Below are 7,305 nucleotides of genomic sequence, written 5' to 3'. Positions count from 1 at the left end.
GGGTGATAGCTATAGTTTTAGTGCTCTTAGCCACAATTAAGCTTGATGTTCTTCTGAATGAGGGAACAATTTAGCGACAATTGTGGGCTTTATTTGACCCTAGCTTGTAGTTGTTTTAAATTTTGGTTGTCTTAATTTATCTGTTATCTTGTGTTCATGTAAGTCTTGATAAATCATTGACTTGTAAACCCAAAAAAAAAGAAAGAGTTCTCTCTCTTTTCTACACAGACTTGTGCTTTCTTCTGCTTTTCTGTGAAAGTTTCTTCGTAAAACTCAGTTGTTTTAAGGTGCTAGGCAAGGTGCATGCTTGTGCAAATAGAGGGTGCAATGCTAGGCTGTTCAACTGAGCTGGCACGTGTGGAAGTGCTAATTAAAGAACAGAATAATCATATCAAAAGCAAACCAATATTTGTTATTGTGATTGTTGGTAACTAGGGCTCCTCAAGTATATTTTCTTGCCTAAAAACCCTATTAGGATTGGTTAAGAACTTCATATTTGCAGCCTCTTTGTTTGGATTTGAAGAAGAGGAGGTAAAGGGAAAGGGGGTGGTGGTGGGCAGAACTAACTCTAAGCCAAAAAACAGACGGCATGGATAACGAGGAAAAAAGGGAAAAATGCAGAAACTAAAACAGAGCACCTGGGCTGGTCTTTGCGGAAGAGTGGGGGAGGGAGCAGAAGACAAGGAAAACAGAAAATAGAAAGGGGGAAATAGTGTAATGTCAGATACCTAAGTAGGAAGAGGGAAAACAAGATATGAAGAAATGAAGAAGAAAAGGAAGTAAAGAGATAGGTAGAGAACAATATATATACCTGCTTTGACCAGATGATGAGAGGTCGTGGAACCAAGACAGTCCTAGCCTTCAAGATGGGAAGGTTTTACAACCGTTGGATCTTACTGAATCCACATATCCACTTTTCAAGAGCCCGCATTAGTGTTATTATGAGTCGAACTCGAACTCGTGAGGTCTGGAAAACGAACCCTAGAAACGAAAGAAAAATTAATTAAGGAGAATTAATGATCGAGTTTCCAACCATATCCACTTTGTTTTCTTTGGTTGGTTGGTTGAGGGTATATGGTAATTAAAAAAACTGATTGATCAAAACTTCCAACCTGCACTGCAGGACATGGTGGTGGGTGGCACAGCAGATACGACTTCAAGGTGAACACCAAACTTGGATTAAATATAGAGAAACAAGGGGAGAATAACATACTAATATGAGGGACTGTCAACACTGTCTTTGAGAGATTTGCATGTCTGAAATTTTGTAACTCAGGATATAAATCAGAAATAATAGCCCAGTAAACTTAGATAAAATCTGCAGAATATCATGTGAGGAACAAAATCAAATGTAGATATATAGTGCAAGTGCAAAACTCAAAATAAAGACCCGAAGTCATCCAAATTGGTCTTGGTTGAATAAGAAAGTCTGCTGAAAAACTCTGCAGAATAGTAGAGAAGAAGAAAAGGCAAAAGGAAGAAAGGGATATGGTTGTAGGCTTCGCAATGAGTCCCAAACCAAGATTCGCCATCTTATTCTGCACTTGCTTTATGACAAGAGCTTCTCCCAGCATTACTGCCAAAGATAAACTTTCAATTGGACAAATGTGATCAAAACTAACATGCCCTAACCAGTATGGACCGAATCAAGCAAGGGAATTAACACATGAGAGAGAGAGATTGATGACGGAGTTCAGCAATGACTGCCTACATCTCCGGGATTCAAGTTCGAATCCAATCCACTATATTCAAGATATTACAGAGAAGGAGAAGAAAGAGAGAGTTTACAGATAACACCTGATTCAGATGATTAATGGAGCCAATACTTCCATCGAGTATTCTCCTAGCATCATTGATCAAAAGCCCCAACAGAACTCCTCAAAGAATCAACAAGAATCCATTACCGCAGGTGTTTGAAGAAGAAGCCAGCCATGGAAGCTCCACTGAGAAACCCCAAATCCCGCAGAACATAAAACCCCAAATCAAAATCGATTTGCACATATCTGACTTGAACCAACCTCAAACCCTCACATATACATAATACTGAACCAGATTGAACCAAACCGGTTCAATTGAAACATCACATAATAGGAATAGTCCAGATTACCCCCTAACAACAAACTACATAGAGTTAGATACTAGGAAACTTTAAGCTACTTACCCATATTATAGGTATTGAACATTGTTGCTCCCTCCCTTTGGCAGTGATGACAATAGGATACCGGCAGACACTTAACTCTCAGTTAGGCCCGGAAACGGACCGGATTCGGCTCGGATACACCAGTATCCGAATCCGAATCCGATTAGCAAATCCGCTATTCGAATCGGAATCCGAATCCGGCAAAAATTTAGAGAAGGCATTCGAATTCGAATCCGAAACTTTATCGGATATCCGATAATAATCCGATCCGATAAAATATCCGATTATTGATTGATAATTGTCACTTTTTTTCATTTTTTATTATAATTTCTAATTTTCGATTACCGAATACAGCTATCCGTATCCGATTACCGGTATCCGAATCCGATTATCATCTATTTTTAAAGAAAAATGTTAAATACTTTACTCTATCCGGATATTATCCGATCCGATAAGCAATTATCCGAATCCGAATCCGGTTGCTTAGCGGACGGATACGGATATTTTCCGGTAAGAAAATTTTCGGATACGGATACCCTTAAACGAATACGAATGCGAATTCGGAGGCGGATTTCGGCTATCCATTTACAGGTCTACTCTCAGTAAGACACCTCCCTCCAAAGAAACCCCTGATTGCAATCAAGATACCCTTTTCTGGCCATGTGAAATCTGTTATATCTTCACAGTACTTATCTGGACCCCTTTGGATTATCCGGAGCCTCACATAACACACATTCTAAAATAGAGAGCAGAGTCGTGAAGGGAGGAGAAGTACCACTGGATCTGTTTTAAACTTGAGATTTTTTGGGGTGCTTTGCATGGGCTCCTTTTCTTTGGATTTAAAAGTTTTCATGTGTCAAAGAAGCATGCCTCACTATGTTTTCTGTAGCCCCACCTCTTTTTTTTTGCACGGATGGCACTACATAGGAGATTAATCCATCTTTTCCATATGGGTGTGGGTGTGTGTGCGTGTGCGTGTGTGCGTGCATGTGTGTGTGGGTGTGTAAATGAGTATTGTTGAACTTTTGGGTGCGCCATACGATCGTAATGATTGATCATTATCAAACCAGTCAATATCTGGGATTGGCCTTGGTCAATACTAATCCAATCTAATCTGATCCTGAGATTACAAACCATGTCACCGAGTCTGTCTCACACTAGGTTGAGAGTCCCCAAGGGAGTCAGGAGTTCTGTGGTTTTCTCTGACCCTTAACCTGTAGTTGATTCCTCATTTTACAATAAAATTCTTCTTACTTACTAACTTATTTTGCATTTTCATTAGATCTTCATTAGACCAAATATGCTAGTGCATGATGTTTAAAATAATGCTGCTACACCCTAGTACAGTTGGTGTATGGTTCATTGCAAAATTAAATTGATTCCTTGAATTGTATGATGTGTGTGATTTGTTATTTCCAAAAACTAACTACAATGTATTTCCAGGTATTCCATCTTTCAATTAGCTCAAAAAATAGCACCTAATATTATCATGTTCTTGCCTCGAAATGTTGACTTACAACAGGTTGAAGAACTTTCTTGGTTATCCTCCCCTCCTTTAAATATTGAGGTATGACCGATTAAGATTGATCAAATTCTTAGATTTGAGAAATACCTTTGAAAGTTGAAAAGTTTACTCATTCTTGAAAATCTAGATTTTGTTCTTGAACTTTGAAGTTGATTTATTTTCTTGTGAATTTGATTTTTATTGGATTTAAATAGGGTTGTTGGCTAATTTATTAAATATATATCTTAAGTAAATGAAATGCAAATGTGAAAACATTTAATTAAGGGATAATTACTGTTGCCCCCTGTAGTTTGATTTTATTACTAATAAAACCTTGTTCTTTACGAAATTACTGTTGCCCCCCTTCCTTATAATGGTGTTAAGTAGCCGTTAAGTTTGAATATGTAATGTCTAATTTGCCCTTCATTAAAATTAAGAAATCAAAAGACGATGCTACCCCATTTATAAAAACCAAATTAAATGTCAATTTTACCCTAAACTTCATTTATTTTGAATTAATGAAATGGGCAAAATCCAAATCCGTTTTGATTTCCCACCTTCACTAAACTTCATTTATTTTGAATTAAAGAAATGGGCAAAATCCAAATCCGATTTGGTTTCCTGCCTTCACTAAGCTTCATTTATTTTGAATTAAAGAAATGGGCAAAATCCAAATCCAATTTGGTTTCCCACCTTCACTAAACTTCATTTATTTTGAAAATATTTTATGTGATATTCAGTTTCCAATTTGAATTGAATTCGATTTTCTTTCCTCTTCCGTTTCTATTTGAGTTTTATTCAATCATTCTTTCTTTATTTGGTGGTTTTTTTTTTTTAGTATAAAACGGATTATTGTTATTTTTTTGTCCACGGTTAATTAAGGGCCTGTTTGGTTACATGAATCTAGAGATTTCAAATCTTTGGATTCATGAACCTGAGAATTATACCCGTTTGGTTGTAAAAATCTCAGATTCTGAAATCTCGATTCCGTTTTAGTGTAAAAGATGAATCAGATTTATGGGTAAGGGTGAAACCGAGATTCAAAAAGCTATATAATTGTCATTCACAAAAATCATGTCGTCAATAAATTTTGGTGATCCGTTTCATTCCACAACCAAACACTTATTTTTAATTATAACTCCATAGTTTGAGTCTTGTTTGAAATCTCGTTTTGAAATCTCCGGCTCTGCCCGGCCCTAAGGGTACTAGTGTAACTTGACAAAATGGTAAATAAGTAAAGAGATAAGTATAAGGGTATTTTGGAGTTTTTGAGAAAATATAAAAATGCCACATCATCAGTAAACTAACGGAACTTAACGGTAGGGGGCAATAGTAATTTATAGACAAAGTTGAAGGTTAGATCAGTAATTTTGAAAAGTACAGGGGATACAGTAGTAATAAAATCAAAGTATAGGGGGCCAATAGTAATTATTCCTTTAATTAAATAATATTTTGACATAAATAAGTATCTGTAGGAGCGTGTGACACTAATATAACTACCTATCTTGGTTTCCAGCAAGCTTTCCTCTTGTTTCAATGGGAAAAGTGTGACCCTTCCTTAGGTGTTCAGAAACTTGTGAGATATGGTCAAAACAGTTTGAAACGTTTTGACACATTTGGAAACCATTGCCATCTCATCTGGTTTTGATAGAAACACAAAGTAAAATCTCCCATGGAGTGTCATCAGAAGGGGTTGAATATAAGCTGTTTTCTCTCTTCCTAACAAATTTTATGCACGCAGATTGAAGAGAATTATGTACAATTCAACTTAAAAGGGACAACTGCTTATTTTGGTGGTATTGCATTTGCGAAGCCTGATATTCCTTAATTCTGTGGAGTTTCAACATTGTAAGTATTGTTTGTTTGCCAAATGTGTGAAATGAATAAAGAATCATTAAAATTATCTGTGAATCAAATGTGCCCGTGCGTCGGTCCTCGTGTATTATTGATTGTCATCTCAAGTCATTTTGGTGTTCTTTTGGTAGTTTTTGTCAGAAGAATTTCTGAAGTTATCTTCCACCCAATTCGTGAGATATGAGCCATCACTGGATTACCACATGTAAGTCATTCCAGAGAGAGAATGCTTAAGCTTTGGAGATGATTCGAAGTCCATCTTGTGAAACGGGTCCATAAACCATGCAGAAATGTAACTTGTTGGTGCTTGGCTTTCCCCTATCTTTATACACAGATGCAGCTCTATGCAGGACAAAAAATTCCCTGGGATCACATACTTTATATCTATAATATGCTATTTAACTGCAGGATACGGAAGCAGCTTGAATGTTGTGTGTGAATCTCCAAACCTAGCTTGTCAACACTGCAGAGTAGGAATAGTTACTTCCTGAAAACAAGGGACGCTGGGAAGTGCTGTCTCAATTCAATTTTGACTTATCATTTAGGGTGTCTGATGGAGCTGGGGCGAAAGTTATCTCCTTTCTTGTGGCTTGGGGGGGGGAGAGAGAGAGAGCGGAGTAAGGTGTGACTCAACCTCATTGTTTGGTGGTTTGTTTGGTTACAACTTCAAGCTCTCCGGATTGGCTAAAGATCTTCATCTCTCAATTGTATTGCAATTTCATTTTTGTGTGTTTGAAGAATATGTAATACAATTACCCCAACATTTATTCTTGTAAAAATTACTAAATAATTTTTCATTTTTGACTAAAAAATGAATTCTTATACTAATTGTTTTTAATACAAAATAGTTTTTTCTTTTAAATAGACAAAATATGGGATGATAATCGATATCCTAAAAAGCCCTAACACCAACTTTATGGATAGGCAATTGATGACTAAAGCAACATTATCTTTCCACTGTCTCCAGAAAAGTGTCACTAGGCTTATGTGTTTCGCATTGTAACATCGTGTTTGGGCAACCTGTACGTTCAAAGACCTCGAGAAAATGCAAATCAATTGCTTTTACAACTGCTATTAATACTCATTCCTTGGTTACCTTATTATTTTGGTTCATTCTGTTGAAAAGCTGAACCCTCGGCTCTCAAAAAGGTTTCCTAGAAGCCATTTCATATGTTATAAACTTTTTTGGAAGTATGAATGTTCTTCTAACACGATGATTACAACCTCTTATAAAGGTAGTAAGACCAAGGAGGTTTATATTTAATAGAAAAATAGATTTATCACCCCTTGAGCAAATTTATCAATTAGAGCCTTATTATTAATATTATTAGTCTCATTTATCTGTTTCTACTATTACCCTTAGATCTTAAAGTTTAAAAACACCATTCACGAACTATGTCTCCTATGCTTGTGATTAATGACTGAGAGACAGGAAGAAATCACAAATTGTAAAGGGAGAGGAAGGAAAAAAATTTTGGGGGTAAAAGAGACGAAGAAACGAGTTGAATATAAAATTATTGTTCAAGATTATTCTTATTTATTTAAAATATTTAACTTGTTTACATTAGTATTTTACTATGATTTCCTAATGGCGGGAATTGTCTTTAATACATTTTCATGTTATAATTGGCTTGATAAATTAGATAACTAAAGGGTGCATTATTTTTAGAGACAAGTCACGGGTGATGATGTTGAAAATTTTCTTTTTGTTTCCTCTTTTTATTTTTTGTTTCGGATTCCCATAATAAAAAGATAGCGGAGAAAAATAGAAAAAATAAAAGTTCTTATAAAAGTAAGAGGGAGAACT

This window comes from Hakea prostrata, chromosome 2 (assembly GCF_041222555.1).
Source record: "Hakea prostrata isolate BN-2017 chromosome 2, UWA_Hpros_2, whole genome shotgun sequence".
Lineage (NCBI taxonomy): Eukaryota > Viridiplantae > Streptophyta > Magnoliopsida > Proteales > Proteaceae > Hakea > Hakea prostrata.
Note: the sequence above shows the minus strand (reverse complement) of the source record.